The sequence below is a fragment of the Triticum urartu genome, chromosome 2 (assembly GCF_003073215.2).
Source record: "Triticum urartu cultivar G1812 chromosome 2, Tu2.1, whole genome shotgun sequence".
In the NCBI taxonomy this organism is placed as follows: Eukaryota; Viridiplantae; Streptophyta; class Magnoliopsida; order Poales; family Poaceae; genus Triticum; species Triticum urartu.
In genome coordinates, this window is record NC_053023.1 from 407,378,695 (window position 1) to 407,399,757 (window position 21,063).

A 21,063-nucleotide genomic window follows, 5' to 3' on the forward strand; every position below is an offset into this window, starting at 1 on the left:
AATGGCAAGAACAACAACATAGCATGCACGGATCAACAACAATAAGCTTGGCAAAATCGCTAAACATGTTAACAATCTGCCAGGAACATTTTATAGCAAAAGTAGAGCTCGATTGACTCAAGCTAGGGTGCTCCATAATTGCAAACAAAGAAATGGATGGATAGATCACAACATTATCTACAAAACATCCTTACTGATCATGCTCAAAAGAGGCACGGATCACTAGGAAACAACATGAACATATGGCATAAAAAATTATAACAGGACAAGGACTTAGTGAAATTCTAAGTCCCTGAAATCAGCATCAATGAGTAAGCTACTTTGCGTGCTTGTGCTAGTCACCACAAAGATCACAAAAATACATGGCATACACCCCTGTAAATATGGCATGGCATTCTACAAAACACATGTAGAGCTCAGGATCATAGCATGCACACATTAATCATGGCAAAAATGACAAAAGGCCATTTGCTGAAACAGATCTGAAACTCTCCTCACATAGCCGTCTTCCAACAACATTTCAGGCGTCAAGATGAGCTCGGATGAAAATGATGCAATGAGATGAAATGATGTACTCGTCGGGACGAACATTTTGATATGCTACACGCACGAATCGGATCTACGATGAGGAAGTTATGGCATGTCAAAGTAAGCAAAAATATTAGGGTTAGGGAAGAAAAAGTCAACCGATCCAACTTCAGATCCAGATCGGGATCAAGCGAGAAGTTCGAGGTTCGTTGCTGGGGTACTGTAGCTTGCCGGAGAGGAAGAGCAGCGCGGCGGCCGGGGTTGCACACGGGTCGCCGGACTTGGGGCTCCGCACGACGAGGAAGAGGTCGGAGGGCGGCCGGAGACGGGAGGCGGCGAGGTCGCCGGAGCGACAAGCGGCGGACTCCGGGAGGTCGCCGGCGCAGCGGGCCACCGCGCTCGCCGGCGCGGGTGGCACGCTGCGGCTCTCGGGCGGCGCGGCGAGGAAGACAGGCGGCGGCGTCGGGCGCGGGGGCGCGGCCCAGGAGGCGGCGGAGAGGGCCGGTTGCGGGCCGGGACGGGCCGCGGCGCCGGTGGAGGTCGGTGGGCCACGTGGCGGGTGGATAGTGGCTGGGGGGAGCGGGGCGGACGTGTTCGGCCCGGTCGGACACGTCCGGCGGCTGGAGGAGGACGGAGACTAGGGTTAGGGTAGGGGAAGATCCAAAATTTTCGGGGGGAGGCCTAGTTTTATAGGTAGAGGGAGCTAGGAAGCTCCAAATGAGGTGTGGTTTGCGGCCACGCGATCGTGATCGAACACTCTAGATGATGGAGGAGGTTTAGGTGAGTTTTGGGCCACTTTGGAGGGGTGTTGGGCTGCAATACACACGAGGCCTTTTCGGTCCCTCGGTTAACCGTTGAAGTATCAAACGAAGTCCAAATGGTACGAAACTTGACAGGCGGTCTACCGGTAGTAAACCAAGGCCGCATGACAAGTCTCGGTCCAATCCGAAAACGTTTAACACCCACACATGAAAAGAGGTAGAAAGGGACACCAGAGGACATAGGAGTGTCGGAATGCAAAACGGACAACGGGGAAAATGCTCTGATGCATGAGACGAACACATATGCAAATGCAATGCACATGATGACATGATATGAGATGCATGACAAAGACAAAAGCACACGAAGGCAAAAACCCGACAATGAGGAAATAAAATAACTTAGTGCCAAAAATGGCAAGAGTTGGAATATAAATAAGGTAAATTACATCCGGGGTGTTACAACACTCCACCACGAAAGGATCTCGTCCCGAGATCTAGGACTGGAAAAACTCCGGGTACTCAGAACGGAGGTAATCCTCATGTTCCCAGGTGTCTTCACGGCCGGAATGATGTGACAACTTGACTTTCAGGAATTTGATAGACTTGTTGCGAGTCTTGCGCTCAGTTTCTTCAAGAATAGCAACGGGGTGCTCATGATAAGACATGTCTTCTTGGAGATCAATGTCTTCGAAGTTGACGGTGTGGTCAGGAGTCTTGAAGCACTTGCGGAGTTGAGAGACATGAAACACGTCGTGCACGTTTGCAAAGTTGGACGGAAGCTCAAGTTGATAGGCGAGATCGCCTCTCTTGCTGACAATCTTGAAAGGACCCACGTATCTAGGGGCAAGCTTCCCTTTGATACCGAAGCGACGAGTACCTTTCATCGGAGAGACGCGGAGGTAGACATGGTCTCCGATCTCGAAAGCCAGGTCACGATGCTTACTATCATAGTAGCTCTTCTGGCGCGATTGCGCGGCTTTGAGATTATCACGAATGACTTTGCACATCTCTTCAGCCTCTATGATCAAGTCATTGCCAAGAAGTTGACGTTCACCAGTCTCTGACCAGTTAAGAGGAGTACGTCACTTCCTACCATAGAGAATTTCGAATGGGGCCTTGACCGAACTCGCTTGGAAGCTGTTGTTGTAGGAGAACTCAGCATATGGAAGACAATCTTCCCACTTCATACCGAAAGAGATGACGCAAGCCCTGAGCATATCTTCAAGAATTTGATTGACACGCTCAACTTGGCCACTAGTTTGAGGATGAAAAGCTGTGCTGAAACGGATGTTGGTGCCCATGGCCTTATGAAAAGAATCCCAAAACTTGGAGGTGAAGACGCTGCCACGATCTGAAGAAATCAACTGCGGAATGCCATGCAGAGAGACAATCCGAGAGGTATATAGCTCTGCCAATTGAGCTACTGTGATAGATTCTTTGATAGGAAGGAAATGAGCCACTTTAGTGAGTTTGTCGATGACAACGAAGATAGCATCATTGCCACGCTTGGACTTTGGAAATCCAGTCACGAAGTCCATCTCAATGTGGTCAAACTTCCATTCTGGAATGGCAAGAGGTTGGAGGAGACCAGCTGGTCGTTGGTGTTCTGCCTTCACTCTTCTGCAGACCACATTCATTCACGAACTGAGCAATCTCACGCTTCATTCGAGTCCACCAATACGACTGCTTGAGGTCATGGTACATCTTTGTACTTCCAGAGTGAATAGAGAGGAGTGAAATGTGAGCCTCATTCATAATGACTTTACGAAGGTCACCTTTAGTCACAACAATGTGATCCTCGAAGAATAGAGTATCCTTGTCATCAAGACGATATCACTTGTACTTGGGTTGACTCTTGGCAATCCCAATCTTCACCTTCTTCACCATAGCATCAAGAAGTTGAGCCTCGCGAATCTGATCTTCCAAAGTAGGAGAGACTTGGAGGTTGGCGAGAAATCCTTGAGGAACAACTTGCAGATTGAGTTTGCGGAAAGCTTCACAAAGCTCGGGTTGGTAAGGCTTGAGAATCAAACTGTTGCAGTAAGCCTTCCTGCTCAATGCGTCATCAATTACATTGGCCTTACCTAGAGTATATTCGATACTCAGATTGTACTTTTGAATCATTTCGACCCAACGAGTCTGCCTGAGGTTGAGATTAGGCTGAGTGAAGATGTACTTGAGTCTCTTGTGGTCAGTGAAGATGTCCACTTTCCTTCCCAATAAGAGATGTCTCCAAGTTAAAAGAGCATGCACAACTGCCGCCAACTCGAGGTCATGAGTGGGGTAGTTCTTCTCGTTGGGCTTCAACTGGCGAGAAGTATAAGCCACAACTTTCTTATCTTGCATCAACACTGCACCAAGACCTTGAAGGGAAGCATCACAAAAGACCTCAAACGGTTTGGATTCATCAGGAGGAGTCAGAACTGGAGCAGTGACTAACTTCTCTTTCAGGGTGTTGAAAGCGATGTCACATTCAGGAGACCAAATGTACTTGACATGCTTTTGGAGAAGGTTGGAAAGAGGCTTCGCGATCTTTGAGAAGTTCTCGATGAACCTTCGACAATAGCTTGCGAGCCCAAGGAAGCTGCAGAGTTGCTTCACGTTCTGAGGTGGTTCCCAATTCACAATTGCAGACACCTTCTCAGGATTAACCGCTATGCCCTTGGCAGAGATGATATGTCCAAGGTAGAGAACCTCATCGAGCCAAAACTCGCACTTTGAAAACTTCGCATAGAACTGATGTTCTCTGAGCTTATCCAGCACCAAACGCAAGTGCTTGGCATGATCCTCCTTGTTCTTGGAAAAGACCAAAATGGCATCGAGGTAGACCAAGACGAATCATTTGTGTAGGCGTTGAAGATGAAGTTCATCATGCGAGAGAATGTCGGAGGAGCATTGACGAGGCCGAAAGACATGACAGTGTATTCATATGAACCATAGCTTGTTCTAATTGCTGTCTTAGGGATATCTTCTTCACGAATGCGAATCTGATGATAGCCCATACGGAGATCAAGCTTGGAGAATACTTGAGCACCTTTGAGTTGTTCAAACAGCTCGTTGATGTTGGGAAGTGGGTACTTGTTCTTTATGGTCTTCTTGTTTAATGGACGGTAGTTGACACAAAGTCGGTCCGTTCCATCCTTCTTCTTCACAAAAAGAACTCCACAACCCCACGGAGAAGAACTAGGTCGGATGAGACCCATTCGTTCTTGAATATCGAGTTGTTTCTTCAGCTTCTTCAACTCTTCAGGTCCAAGCTTGTAAGGACGTTTGCAAACAGGTTCCGTGCCATGCTCTAGATCGATGACGAATTCAACTGGCCGGTGCGGAGGCATTCCTGGAAGCTCTTCTGGAAAGACGTCTTGATATTCACAAACGACCGGAATTTGAGAGATGGCATCCAGCTCACCCTTCTCATTGAGAGAAAATAGTCGAATGGTATCATCCCTTGCGGCAAAGACAATTACATCCTCAGACGAATGAGCCAATTGAATTTGCCTGGCAGCACAATCAAGCCGAGCCTTGTGCTTAGAAAGCTAGTCCATTCCGAGAATAAGATCAATATCGGAGTTACCAAGGACCACTGGAGAGGATAGAAACTTATAGTCGCCCAACGTGATAGTAACATCCGGGATCATAGCGCTTGCATTCATGAATTTACCCGGAGAAACAACTGATAACTGCCTAGGCAAATCTTGTAAAGGTAACTCATGCTTAGATACAAATGGTCTCGAGATGAAACAATGCGATGCACCAGTGTCAAAAAGAACTTTTGCAAGAATATCGTTAACAGGAAGGTTACCCATGATGACTCGCCTCTCCGGTCTCCTTCCTCTCCGGTCGACTCTGGTGAACATCGTTTTCCATGCCGGCGAGATCCAGATCCAGATCCATTTTGCCTCGGTTGACTTTTCCCTCCGAACCCTAATTTTTATGCAATGTTCATCATGTCATAACTCCCTCATCGTAGCTCCGATTCGTGCGTGTAGCATATCAAAATGTTCGTCTCGACGAGTACATCATTTCATCTCATTGCATCATTTTCATCCTGATGCCCGAAATGCTGTTGGAAGAGGGCTATGTGATGATTATTTCAGATCTGTTTCAACAAATGCACTTTTGTCATTTTTGCCATGATTAATGTGTGCATGCTATGATCCTGAGCTCTACATGTATTTTGAAGAATGCCATGCCATCTTTACAGGGGTGTATGCCATGTATTTTTGTGATCTTTGTGGTGACTAGCATAAGCATGCAAAGTAGCTTACTTAATGATGCTAATTTCAGGGACTTAGAATTTCACCAAGTCCTTGTCCTGTTATTGTTTTTATGCCATATGTTCATGTTGTTTCCTAGTGATACATGAATCTTTTGGGCATGATCAGTAAGGATGTTTTGTAGATAATGTTGTGCTCTATCCATCCATGTCTTTGTTTGCAATTATGGAGCACCCTAGCTTGAGTCAATCGAGCTCTACTTTTGCTATAAAATGTTCCTGGCAGATTGTTAACATGTTTTGCAATTTTGCCTAGCTTGTTGTTGTTGATCCATGCATGCTATGTTGTTGTTCTTGCCATTTCTAGCTTCTATGCCATGTCTTCTTGATGGGGGTATGCTTAGATTGTCATGCCATGCTTTGTAGTGAGTGCATCGAGCTCGTAAACATGCCTACTTGTTAACTGTTTTGCATGTTCCAGTTTTTTTACTAAGTTTGAATCTGTTTATGTTTTTGCTATGTTCACATGCTTGCAATTGTATTTTATGATCCCTTTTGGCTCATGGTCACTAAGGGAAATTTGTTATATGCTTTGAGTAGCTTCCTGCCATGCCTTGATTTGCCATGATATGTTCCTGTAGCATGTAGTTATGGTGCTCTAAACATTGCTTCCTGATGATAAATTCCTGACTTGTTATTTCACTAAGTCTGAAACCTGTTATCTTTTGCACTTTTGCCATGCTTGTTTGAACCTGTTAATGAGTGAATTAGCCGTAGCTCATTGTTCATCTTTTGTCAAGCATCATGAGTGGATCCCTGCCATGTATTTTGTTGCCATGTTTGAGTGCAGTAGCTTATTTATCTTGATGCATTTAGAAGGCTACTTGCTGATTATCGCAGACCGGTGCCATATTTGTTTTGCTTGTCATTCCCAAACCGTGCATCCGATTCCGGTGATCTTTATATCGATTTCGACCAAAATCAACTCCTCTTTCCAGTGGTACTCTTGGATTTCCAGGTTGAGGCCAGGTTCAATCATTCCTTTCCAAATCATGCCTATGCATCGCATACCGCATCCCGCATATCATACCATGTGTTGTATCATGTTGCTTGAGCATTGCACGTGGTTGATTGTGTTCCTTTTGGTTGTTGTTCTTGCTTGGGTAGAGATGGGAGACGAGTATGTGATCGAGGAGACCGTTGAGTACGCTTACGAGGATCAAGGCAACTCTGAGAACTTTGCAGGCAAGATGACCATACCCTCGAAATCACTTCTATCTTTGCTTGCTAGATGCTCGCTCTTTTGCTATGCCATGCTACGATACCTACCACTTGCTTATCATGCCTCCCACATTGCCATGTCAAACCTCTAACCCACCTTGTCCTAGCAAACCATTGTTTGGCTATGTTACCGCTTTGCTCAGCCCCTCTTATAGCGTTGCTAGTTGCAGGTGAAGATTGGAGATTGTTCCTTGTTGGAACATGTTTATTGTTGGGATATCACCATATTATCTTGTTTATCTTAATGTACCTATATACTTGGTAAAGGGTGGATGGCTCGGCCTTATGTCTAGTGTTTTGTTCCACTCTTGGCGTCCTAGTTTTCCGTCATATCGGTGTTATGTTCCCGGATTTTGCGTTCCTTACACGGTTGGGTTATAATGGGACCCCTTGACAGTTCGCCTTGAATAAAACTCTTCCAACATGGCCCAACATTGGTTTTACCATTCGCCACCTAGCCTTTTTCCCTTGGGTTTCGCGGACTCAAGGGTCATCTTTATTTTAAACCCCCGGGCCAGTGCTTCTCTAAGTGTTGGTCCAACCCAGAGCACCGTGCGGGGCCGTCCCTTGGCAACTTGGGTTACGTTGGCTTCCGTACGCTTAGCTTATCTGGTGTGCCCTGAGAACAAGATATGTCTAGCTCCTGTCGGGATTTGTCGGCACAGAGGGTGGTCTTGCTGGACATATTTTACCATTGTCAAGGATGTCTTGTAATCGGGATGCCGAGTCTGATCAGATTGTCTTGGGAGAAGGAATATCCTTCGTTGACCGTGAGAGCTTGTGATGGGCTAAGTTGGGACACCCCTGCAGGGATTTGAACTTTCGAAAGCCGTGCCCGCGGTTATGGGCAGATGGGAATTTGTTAATGTCCGGTTGTAGATAACCTGAAACTTAACTTAATTAAAATGCACCAACCGCGTGTGTAACCATGATGGTCTCTTCTCGGCGGAGTCCGGGAAGTGAACACGGTGTTGGACTAATGCTTGATGTAGGTTGTTCTAGGATCACTCCTTGATCATAGTTGTTTGACCATGCCTTTGCCTTCTCTTCTCGCTCTCTTTTGCGATTATGTTAGCCACCATATATGCTAGTCGCTTGCTGCAACTCCACATCATACCTTTACCTTACCTATAAGCTTAAATAGTCTTGATCGCGAGGGTGCGAGATTGCTGAGTCCCCGTGACTCACAGATTACTTCCAAAACCAGATGCAGGGACCGATGAGGTCGTTCCTGGTGATTCGACAGAGCTCAAGTGGCAGTTCGATGAGGACTCAGGACGTTACTACGTGTCTTTCCCAGATGATCAATAGTGGTGCCCAGTCGGGGCGATCGGGGACTTTGTCGCATTTGGGGGTTGATCTTTATTTTGGTTCCGTAGTCGGACCTTGAGTGTATTGGGTGAATGTAATGACTTATTTATGTATTTGTGTGACGTGGCGAGTGTAAGCCAACTATGTACCTTTCCCCTTTATTTATGTACATGGGTTGTTTGCGAAGATTACCTCACTTGTGACATTGCTTTCAATGCGGTTATGCCTCTAAGTCGTGCTTCGACACATGGGAGATATAGCCGCATCGAGGGCGTTACATCATCAGCTTTGCTCTGCCAGACGTTCATAACATCTGGCGTTGCTCCTGCAGCGGGTTTGGCACCCAGCGGTGCTTCTAGGACGTAATTCTTCCGTGCAGCAATGAGGATAATCCTCAAGTTACGGACCTAGTCCGTGTAATTGCTACCATCATCTTTCAACCTTGCTTTCTCAAGGAACGCATTAAAATTCAACGAAACAACAACACGTGCCATCTATCTACAATAACATAGACAAGCAAAATACTATGATGTACTAAGTTCATGATAAATTTAAGTTCAATTAATCATATTACTTAAGAACTCCCACTTAGATAGACATCTCTCTAATCATCTAAGTGATCACGTGATCCATATCAACTAAACCATAACCGATCATCACGTGAAATGGAGTAGTTTTCAATGGTGACCATCACTATGTTGATCATATCTACTATATGATTCACGTTCGACCTTTTGGTCTCCGTGTTCCGAGGCCATATCTGCATATGCTAGGCTCGTCAAGTTTAACCCGAGTATTTTGTGTGCGTAAAACTGTCTTACACCCGTTGTAGATGGACGTTGAGCTTATCACACCCGATCATCACGTGGTGTCTCGGCACGACGAACTTTGGCAACGGTGCATACTCAGGGAGAACACTTTACCTTGAAATTTAGTGAGAGATCATCTTATAATGCTACCGTCAAACAAAGCAGAATAAGATGCATAAAGGATAAACATCACATGCAATCAATATAAGTGATATGATATGGCCATTATCATCTTGTGCCTTTGATCTCCATCTCCAAAGCACCGTCATGATCACCATCATCACCGACGCGACACCTTGATCTCCATCTTAGCATCGTTGTTGTCTCGCCAACTATTGCTTCTACGACTATCGCTACCGCTTAGTGATAAAGTAAAGCAATTACATGGCGATTGCATTGCATACAATAAAGCGACAACCATATGGCTCCTGCCAGTTGCCGATAACTTCGTTACAAAACATGATCATCTGATATAATAAAATATAGCAGCATGCCTTGACCATATCACATCACAACATGCCCTGCAAAAACAAGTTAGACGTCCTCTACTTTGTTGTTGCAAGTTTTACGTGGCTGCTACGGGCTGAGCAAGAATCGTTCTTGTGGGGTTGTGGGGACCCCGACTCATAAGTCGTGATCACCGAATGCACGTGTACAGTGATCCCAGAGATCAATGCTCACTGAACACACAGAAGCTGAATAACAAGAGTCTTACATCCATACATACCGTATTACACAAGTAGGACCATTATGGTCAAGTCTTGAGTATAACATTGCAGCGGAAATCTTCGTCGATAACTTGGACCCATGCCATCTGCCTTAACCCTACAGGCATTCTGACTGGGAAGCGTCCTAGCTCGCATGTTCGTCACCAAAGTATTCTTCATCCTATCATGTTCTTTCATGCCTGGCCAATAAAATAACCAGTGGCAAGCCAATGAGTACTTTGAATGTACTCGCAAGCAACCCAAGGGTGATAACAGAATAATTATGCAAGGCACTGCTGCTAATTTGGCATTTTTGCGGAAAACTAGTTTTTCTCATGCAAGTATGATCAACATTTATCAAGGATATGAATGCATCTGCAACAAGTATCAGGAGGTTACAGACATCAACATCGAGATAGAGTTGTGAACAACTCATACTCAAGCTCATCGTGACTTCCTCATGAATCACGTCAACCAAACCGTGTTGTTTGTCAGAAACATATGGACGTAGTCTAAGCAGCACCACCCAACTGTCCTTGACCGTGGACACGACTATTCGAATAGTTTTACACTCTGCAGAGGTTGCACACTTTACCCACAAGATCCGGGGAACTTCCGTGTCATCCATGACCCGCGGTACCTCAAGTACCCGGGGTAAGCACCCGATCACTATCGTTTCCTAGACGACACTAACAAGGAGTCCACTCGTTGTTCCGTATTTCCGTATCCTCACGATGTACATCATACGAGACTTACTCGAGATCGTAACATCCGAGAGGGGACACAACGGTGTATCCGGTGCCCTGTGAAAACAGTCATGGCCGCCCTACCTAGCACGACCCCGTCCCGAGAGAGCACACCAACAACTCTCCCGTCACTATTAATGCGGGCTCCAAGCTAGTATCGGCCTAGGTAATCAATAATGCCCTTTCCCATACAAGGGTAGAGTGGTTGCGCATGTAAGGTTGGGACAGTCGACAAATCTTAAATCTAATCCGTCTCTGTAAACAACACTTTTATCGAGCCTCGGTACACTACTTCTCCACCAAGTAGTGACCTAGTTCATCATCATCTCCCAGGGGCATTAGTGGCACCCACTGGGGTTGTTCGCAAGTATGTCAAACCACACTTGTTTCTTTCCATGCATAATCCTGATCCACTTTGCGTAGCAACTACTTTAGCATCCTATCTACTTCCACCGGCATAACCCTCATAGAAAGGTAGGGTCATGCATCATGCAAGTGTCAACGAGAAAAGCAACGGAGGCACCACCTCAAGTGGCCACCGTTTTATCATGACTTTGATGCAAGCAATAAAAGTGCTATATGACATGCATAAAAAGGGTTTCATAGACATGGTCAAAGGGCTGCTTGCCTGGTTCATCAGAGTCTTGAGATCTTCAAATATCTTTGGTCCAACTCCAAGCATTTCGTCTACTTCGTCAACTATCGTCGAAAGCAACCATAATAAGCAACACAACAAGGCAGGAAATGAAAGTGCTCTAAAAATATTGATTTGACTTTTCTAGGACATCTCTGGTTATACGAAAATTAACCAGAGTGGTTCCATTGGAATTGGGTCAGTGGATATTTCTAAACATTTGGATATGATGGAATCAAGGGGTTTATGGATTTGCAAGAAGTGTACAGAAATATATTTTTTGAAAAATGAGCAAAGGCACCCATTTAACAAAGGATGATTTTAGAAGCATCTAGGAATTGGTTTCACTGGATTTGGAGTTGAAATGATTTTCCTATGAATTTGCAAAGTTGACAAATATGAAGAAATAGACCATTATTTGAGGTGATACAGAAAGTATTAGTAAAAATGTTCAAAAACTAAGTTTTGAACTTATAGACATCTAGGATTTTGAATCATGGAATTTGGATCAAAAATGGGCTCTCTGTGATTTTCTAAAGTTCAGCACAGAAATAAGAAAATAGGATTTATTTAATATGTGTGAAGGGAAATGTGCTAGAAAAATGTGCAAAAAGCACCATGTGATAGGGCATGATTTTAGGAACTACTAGAAATTTGAATCATCCAATTTGGAGTTAATTTGAATTGTTTATGGATTTTTGAAGCTGACTGGAAAAAGAAAAAGGAAATAAGGTTTTAACCTTATCCTGCACACGGGGCGGCAGATAGGCCGTGGGCCGGCCCAGCCGAATGGCCGCACGGGGTGACCGAGGCGACGTCGAAGGCACCCACGCGAAGTGCGCCTTCACCGCGGGGATGCGAGAGGGGGCGAACCCGCCTCCACTTGCCAGCGTGGCCCGGTGGCTGGGCCACTGACGAGCGGGGCCCGCCTGCAGGGCCTTCGTCTTCCTCTTCCTCCCGCGCGCTTGCCTGGCCGAGGGATCAGAGAGCCCCGACGGCGACTGCCGGCGCTACGGAGCACCTCTGGCGACGCTCTGGCTATGGATGAGCTCGGCGTCGAGCACCGCATCCATTCGTGTATGCCATGGCTACCGGGGATGGTCGAGGCGACGGCGGCTTGGATGCTGGCGGACGGTGGCGTCGGGCAAGATTGGGCACGACGCTACGGTGCGTCCTCGGACAAGGGAAAGAGTGTGGGAGCTCCCCCTTGCTCAGGGGAGCCTGCTGGTGGAGAGAGGAGAGGGAGAAGAGCTCGGGCTCGGCTGAATTTAGGTGGAGGCCGGCGGCTCGGCTCCGGCCTTGGAGGTGGATGGAGGGATCGGGGAGAGGTTTGGCTTCGTCCTGTGGGTCTTTGGGAGGGAGAGAAGGCGAGTGGTGAGGAGAGGAGGGCTCGAGGAGGCCTTTAAATAGGCGGGCGACGGTCCACCGAGGACTCGTGCGCCGGCGAGCTCGTTGCCGTCACCACGGGTCACAGGAGCTCGTCGTGGTGTGTCTGGGGCGTTCCTGGATTCGGTCCAGAGCTAGGGGAGAGAAGAGAGAGAGCAGGGGGGCCAGGGGCACCGCGTGTGTGAGCTTGCTCACTGGTGTACTCGGGCGGCCGGCGCGCGTGCGAGCAGGGGCAGGAGGAGGGAGAAGGAGGAGGGGGACAGGGGTGTAGCGTGCTGCGGACGTCGAGGCACGTCGGCAGGCCTGCGGGGGAGGGCCGAGGTGGTCGGAGGCATCGGGCAGAGGGCAGCTACAGTGCAAGGGCGCACTGTAGCGTGCTCCAGAGCATGCATATGGCCGGCATGGCCATTTTAAAAGGTCAGGGGCATGTCCACTTGTGTCCTGGAGCTTCCTTGGATGCTCTAGAGTGGTCAGGAGCTAGGTGGGGGGCTGCATATAGAAATGAGAGAGAGAGGAGGAGTTGCCATGGGTAAACAGAGAGAGAAAGAGATGGGTTTCACCCCCAAAATAATTGAGCTGAGGCTAGGGAAGAGTTACTGGAGATAGGAGAAGACTAGGAGGAGATGTGGTAAAAAGTTGAGCTCAAGGAGATTAGTGGAAGAGGTCAAAATGATGATTTTGGGAAAATGGCAAAAGGTGTTTGCTGTTGGTTTGGGCAAGAAAATTAATTCCACTTGCCATGAAAATTAACAGGATGGAATGGCACATAGAAGTAGGATGTTCCACCAAGTTTGAGCTCATTTGGGCAAAGTAGCCAATGTAACTTTGGTAAACCCTAGAAATTAACAAAAATGGCTTTACCAAGATTTAGTCATGCAAATCTATTCTCCTTGATGCACCACTTGGTGTAGTGTCATCATTTGAGGTTATGAACATGTCCACAAAAGTTGAGATCAAAAGGAGAAAGTTGCCAATGTAGAGTTGTTCAAATTTGGTTCTGAACAGGAAGGGTTTTGGGGTACTTTGAGCAAGATAACATTCTCTCCAACTTGTGCCATTTGGTCTAGATGCATAATTAGATCATTTGAGCATGTTCACAAGGTTTGAGAACATTTGGACATGTTTGGCAATGTAAAGTTGCTCAAACTTCAAAATGGACAGAAATGGTTTTGGGGAGATTTCATGGGGTTATACTATTCTCCATGACATGATACTTGGCAAGATCATCAAACATGTCATATGTGACATGCTAGAATTTTCTTGGAATTTTTGGGGAATATTTCCTTTGTAAATATTTCAAAAGCTTGAAATATCCAGAAAGGGTTTTTGAGGGATTTGACCAATATTTTGAACATGACCATGTGTTGAAACTCTTATATATGGGGAATATATGCCCCCTGAGTTTCCCTAATTTTTCTCAAATATCTTTGAAACAATAAAATAATTTTTCCCTATTAAAGACCATTTTTGGCCTTAAGAAAAATCTTTTAAATAAAATAGGAAAATAACTTTTAAAATTATATTTTTGTGGTTTCTGGGTATCCTATATCTAATAGGAGTCAAACATATTTTTGGAAAGATTTTTACTGCCCTGAATTAAGTACTTGCAGTACAAATCTTAATTCAGGGGTTTTTGGAAAACTAATTTTTGAAAATACTTTTTGGCCAAATTATTTTTGTAAGAAAATACTATATTGCTCTATACACATGGCATGATCATTGGTTCAAGAGTTTGGAGCAAGGAGATGAAGTATAGGAGTTGGAGGATTTATTTGATTTTAGAGCACTTGCAAACAACAGACAAAAATCCAATCAAGGCAAGGTCCAAAACACTCAAAAGTTTTTGTCAAACCACATTTTATCATGATTGTTAGCTTAAGTGTTGTGGCATGAAAATCAGGGTGTGACAGTTCTTACCTACGCATCACCACAACGATAGTTTGTCAAGTTTAGTGCTGTTTTAACTTCTCAAGGACCGGGCGTAGTACACTCGGTTCAACTAAAGTTGGAGAAAAACACCCGCCAGCCACCTGTGTCAAAGCACGTCGGTAGAACTAGTCTTGCGTAAGCGTACGCGTAATGGTCGGTCTCGGGCCGCTTCAATCAACAATACCGCCGAACCAAAGTATGACATGCTGGTAAGTAGTATGACTTGTATCGCCCACAACTCACTTGTGTTCTACTCGTGCATATAACATCTACGCATAAACCTGGCTCGGATGCCACTACTGGGGAACATAGTAATTTCAAAATTTTCCTACGCACACACAAGATCATGGTGATGCATAGCAACGAGAGGGGAGAGTGTCATCCATGTACCCGCGTAGACCGTTAAGCGGAAGCGTTATAACAACGCGGTTGATGTAGTCGTACGTTTTCACGATCGACCGGTCTTCAATACCGAACGTACGACACCTCCGCGTTCAGCACATGTTCAGCTCGGTGACGTCCCGCGAACCCACGATCCAGTAGAGCTCGAGGGAGAGTTTCGTCAACACGACGGCGTGGTGATGATGTTGATGAAGCTATCGACGCAGGGCTTCGCCTAAGCACCGCTACGATATAACCGAGGTGGATTATGGTGGAGGGGGCACCGCACACGGCTAAGAGATCAACAAATCAATTGTTGTCTCTTTGGGGTGCCCCTGCCCCCGTATATAAAAGGGGGGGAGGAGGAGAGGGCCGGCCAAGGCAGAGGCACGCCTAAGGGGGGGAATCCTACTCCAAGTAGGTTTGCCCCCTCCCTTTCCTATTCCAAGAAGGAGAAGGGGGAACGAGGAGGTGGAGAGAAGGAAGGAGAGGGTGGCCGCAGCCCCTCCCCTTGTCCAATTCGAGATTGGGGCAGGGGCGCGCGCCACCTCCTGGCTGCCCTCTCTCTTCTCCACTAAGCACATAAGGCCCAATAGCTTCGGGGGGGGGGGGGGGGGGGGGGAGGGATCCGGTAACCCCCGATACTCCGGTATATGTCTGAAACCTCCCGGAACCCTTCCGGTGTCCGAACATAGTCATCCAATATATCGATCTTTACGCGTCGACCATTTCAAGAGTCCTCGTCATGTCCGTGATCATATCCGGGACTCTGAACTACCTTCGGTACATCAAAACACAAAAACTCATAATACCGATCGTCACAGAACTTTAAGCGTGCGGACCCTACGGGTTCGAGAACTATGTAGACATGACCGAGACATGTCTCCGGTCAATAACCAATAGTGGAACCTGGATGCTCATATTGGTTCCTACATATTCTACGAAGATCTTTATCGGTCAAACTGCATAACAACATACGTTGTTCCCTTTGTCATCGGTATGTTACTTGCCCGAGATTCGATCGTCGGTATCTCAATACCTAGTTCAATCTCATTACCGGCAATTCTCTTTACTCGTTCTGTAATGCAACATCCCGCAACTAACTCATTAGTCACATTGCTTGCAAGGCTTATTGTGATGTGCATTACCGAGAGGGCCCAGAGATACCTCTACGACAATCGGAGTGACAAATCCAAATCTCGATCTATGCCAACTCAACAAGTACCATTGGAGACACATGTAGAGCACCTTTATAATCACCCAGTTACGTTGTGACGTTTGGTAGCACACAAGGTGTTCCTCCGGTAATCGAGAGTTGCATAATCTCATAGTCATAGGAACATGTATAAGTCGTGAAGAAAGCAATAGCAGTAAACTAAACGATCATGTGCTAAGCTAACAGAATGGGTCATGTCAATCACATCATTCTCCTAATGATGTGATCCCGTTTATCAAATGACAACTCATGTCTATGGTTAGGAAAGATAACCATCTTTGATCAACAAGCTAGTCAAGTAGAGGCATACTAGTGACACTATGTTTGTCTATGTATTCACACATGTATTATGTTTCTGGTTAATACAATTCTAGTATGAATAATAAACATTTATCATGAAATAAGGAAATAAATAATAAGTTTATTATTGCCTCTAGGGCATATTTCCTTCACGGGATGGGTCGAAAACGGACAAAAGTCCGTTTGCGCCCGCGTGCTGGACCGTCTGGTTTGTCCGTTTAACCCCAAACGGACGCGCGCGGACAGAATGGGTTCGCGCGGTGGAGTTGGCCTTAATGAGTGGCAACGGTGCGCCGACGAGCTTTTGGGCTAGCACCGAGCCTGGCCGACCGCCATTCGTGTATCTGCCAGCGGACCACCGACGGTGTAGATCCGAGCGGCTAGAGGAGGAGCCACTGCCTGCATGTGGCCTTGCGGCCCTGCCAGGGCCTTCAGGCCCGGTGCCCGGCCAGTCCATTGCCCGGTACGGCCTTCCACAGCCGGGCGAGGTCAAGACCGACCGGATCCGCTCCAAATCCGGCCGGCGGGTGCACAAATCAGGTGGACGTGGTTCGGTAGCTCGGGGCGCCGAGGGGAAGGGGTTGGGCGAGCGCGCATCCGAGATGCACAACTGCAATGGCAGCGACGGCGAGGAAAGAGTGGAGAAGAGTGGAGAATGTGCGGCTGGAGGGAGGGAGGGGGCGGATAGAAAAAGGCGCCCCTGTGCCACCGACGGGAGGGCCAGGGGAGGACACACGCAGATGGCCCGCGCGCTCACGTGCTGTCCGTTTCACCCCAAAAGCGGCGCAAACTTAGGCCGAGGATGGATCGAAAGCAGACAGAAAACAGACAAAAGTCCGTTTTCGCCCGCGCGCTGGACCGTCTCTCATCCGTTTTACCACAAACAGACGTGCGTGGATAGGATGAGGTCGCGCGGTGGAGTTGGCCTCAGGGACGCGGATCCAAGAAAAAATTGAGAGGGGGCAACAATGTTTGGCCATATTCATTCATGAATTAACAAAGCAATCGTCCATGCAAATTCTATATCTATATTATTACCTGAAAGGACATGCGGTGCCCCCATGTGTGGTTTTGGTAATTGATGACATTCTCTATGGACTAATGGTTACATTGAGTTATATTTGAAGGATTTCTCCATAGGCATTTCTTGAAGTCCATGTGTTGGTTTCAAGGAGTTTATGGGTTGACCAAGGTGCTATTAAGGAATTATCCAAAGATTGGTCATGTGAGTGTTGAGCTTATTGCAAGCATGTCTTGAAGAAGAAGATTGTGTGATCATTCATGTTTACCTTCAAGACATCATCCAAACAAAGAGAGTTGGAAAGATTCAAGGTTGATCAAGACTAAGTCAAGAGTGAATCAAGTTGATCAACTCACAAAGCGTAGAAGATGTACCGAGAGGGATCAAGTGATCCCATGGTATGGTAAGCATTGTCCATTGCACTTTGTGTACTAACCCATGGTCTATGTGAGAGTCTATGTGGGGTTAGGTACGTGTCCATGGGCTTGCGTCAAGAGGAAGATATCATACAACCCATGAAAAGGATGACATCAAGTGGTGATCGTCATCAAGATTGCCGTGTGCAAGTTCAAGTGGAGCATCACGAAGAGATCAAGTGCTTGAAGCTTGCCATCCATTGTGGTGTCAATGGACTTGTGAATATGTGCCGAAGAGTGTCTCACCCATAGTGGAGTATGGGGGAGCAATCATCTAGTCTCCATCGACCCAACGCAATCAAGAAAGGTGGTCCATCTTGAGGAGGACAAGATCGTCATAATCTAGCTCAAGTGGATCATGTGCAAGGAAAAGGTTTTCCCTTGATAGGTTTTCTATTTTACCGGTCTCATGATGGTAGTTGGGAGACCGGGTTATAGGATCGATAGCCGTACTATCAAGGGGGGCTCTCAAGTGAGTAGCTTGATCGTATCGTTCGTCGAGAGCTCAAACCATTGCATCCTTGCATCATGTTTCTTGTTTCTTGTTTGGTTCTCTTTGTGAGTCTTAGAGCTTATGGTCATCTTGATGACAAGCTTGAGTTCATCGAAAACAGAGTTTGCATGCGTCTTCTATGATGTTTTCGGTCTTGGAAGTTTTACCGGCCTTTTCTAAGGAAGGGTTCTCACCATTTTCTTTTGGGCCTTTTCTCATTTTCTTATTATTGGTATTTCTATCAAGATTGTGTTAGCCCTTGTAGCTAGCTTTCCAACAAACTTGGTTTCATCGAATTCGGAGTCCATTTGCAAAAGTTGTGGCAATTTTGGTGTTCTGAAAAGGCTGCAGCGGTACTACCACGAATTGGAGCGGATGTAATTTTTTACTACCGCTCCAGAGCGGTACTACTGTGGCTCCTTCAGCGGTAGTACCGCTCCGGACCAAAAACTCGTCCCAAGTCGTGCGGTGGTAGTCCCGGATGTAATTTTTTAGTACCGCTCCGGACCAAAAACTCGTCCCAAGTACTGCGGTGGTAGGCCCGGATGTAATTTTTTAGTACCGCTCGCAAGCAGTAGTACCGCTACCCTTAGCAGTAGTACCGCTACCCCTAGCGGTAGTACCGTGAGGTCAAGCGGTACTACCGCTCCGACGGTTCTTCTGGCCTTTTTGCCTCCTCGCTGTTGTTTTTCAAAGGGGTACTACCGTCCTAGTGGTAGTACCGCTCCTTGGAGCGGTAGTATCGCTCTGTGCGGGCTGTGAGCATAACGGTTGGATTTTTCCCCACCTATAAAAGGGGATCTTCTTCCCCAATGAACCTTATCCTTTTTTAGCTTGTGTTCTTCCTCCATTGTTGACCTTCTTCGAGCTTGCTAACTCTCAATCCCTCCATGGATTCTTGCTAGTTTTTGAGGGAAAAGAGAGAGGAGATCTAGATCCACGTTTCCACCAATCACTTTCTCCTCTAGGTGAGGGGAACCCCTTGGATCTAGATCTTGGAGTTCTTGGTGTTCTCCTTCTTGTTCTTCCTCTCATTTCCCCGCCTAGAATTAGTTGCTTCGGTGGGATTTGAGAGAGAAGGACTTGGGCACTCCGTGTGCCCTTGACATTGCATTTGGTACATCGGTTTGAGTTCTCCACGTGATACGTGGATGTTACAAGTTGAGAAGCTTATTACTCTTGGGTGCTTGGTACCCTTGAGCTTGTTCCTCTCGGGTGCTTGGGTGCCCTAGACGGTTGTTGGTGTTTGGATCTCAATCATTGTGGTGCAAAGCTCCGGGAAAGCGTCGGGGTCTCCAATTAGGTTGTGGAGATCGCCCTGAGCAATTTGACGGGTACCGGTGACCGCCCCAAGGGTTGCCAAAGTGTACGGGTTCGGTGACCGCCCACGAGGGTTGCCATTTGTACGGGTTCGGTGACCGCCCTCAAGGATCACTTAATGGAATCACGGCATCTTGCATTGTGCGAGGGCGTGAGGAGATTACGGTGGCCCTAGTGGCTTCTTGGGGAGCATTGTGCCTCCACACCGCTCCAAACGGAGATTAGCATCCGCAAGGGTGTGAACTTCGGGATACATCATCGTCTCCGCGTGCCTCGGTTATCTCTTACCCGAGCTCTTTACTTATGCACTTTACTTTGTGATAGCCATATTGGTTCTTGTCATATATCTTGCTATCACCTAGTAATTTATCTTGCTTAGCATAAGTTGTTGGTGCACATAGGTGAGCCTAGTTGTTGTAGGTTTTATGCTTGACAAATTAACCGTTAGGTTTATTCTGCATTTGTTCAAGCCTAAACCGTAATTATTTTAAAAGCGCCTATTCACCCCCCTCTAGGCGACATCCACGATCTTTCATTACCTACAAATAAAGTAAGATGCGTTTTCCCATTTTTTCATCTGTTCACTGTTAAATTTTTTTCCTATCTGAGGTGGTACTAAACTTGTACATCTGTCTGTTAGTAAAGAAAAAACGATTTGTGCAGAATTACGTACATGGGCCGCGCGCCCTATGGCCCAATAGAATCAGCCCATTTGTTTTCTGCCCACGCAGCAATAAAAATCCTATTTCCCGCACACTACGGCAAATAATTCGAGGTACGCACATGGCGTCCAAGACTGGGCCGCCCATTTTTTTTTGTGTTGCGTTTCAATTTTTCCTTTTCTGTTTCTTTATCTTTCTATGTCGTTTTTTATTTTTTCCATTCCAAGTCTATTTTTTTAACTTTTTCTACAATTCATTTTTTTAAATGTTTGTAATTTCAATTTTTATTAAAAATTTCGTAAAAAGTTACGAATTACAAAAATGTGTTCCTATTTTTATAAATGTTTGGATTTTTTGTCGTTCCAATGTTTTTCAAAATTTTCAAAAATTATTCCCATTTTTTAGAAAATGTTTGTATTTTTCACAATTGTTCAAGATTTAAAAAAATGTCCCAAATTCGGAAAATATTCTTGTTTTAGCGATATGTTCAAAAAATGAAAATAATATTTGCGTTAAAGAAACACATTTGCTAAAATTCTTCTCATTGTTCAAAACATGTTCCCATTTTATGAAAGTGTTCACAACTTAAAAATGATCATATTTTTATAAAAGGTTCTGGTTTTTAAGAAATGTATGTGAAATGCAAGAAATCTTCCGTTCAAATTTTTTGCTCTTGGTTTTTGCAAAAATCTATGGAATTTCAAAAAACTGTTCGTAATTTGGAAAATTGTTCAGGTTGCCAAGTATATTCGGTAGTTCATGTTATGAACTCCAATTGTTTTTCCTATTTCGAAAATGTTTGCAATCTTAAATTTTTGCCTTTCCATTTTTTTTCAAAATTTTAAAAACTATTCCCATTTTATAAAAAAGTGATTGGGGTTTTCCAAATTTGTTCAAGATTAAAAAAATACAAATTCGAAAAATATTCTTGTTTTTTTGATATGTT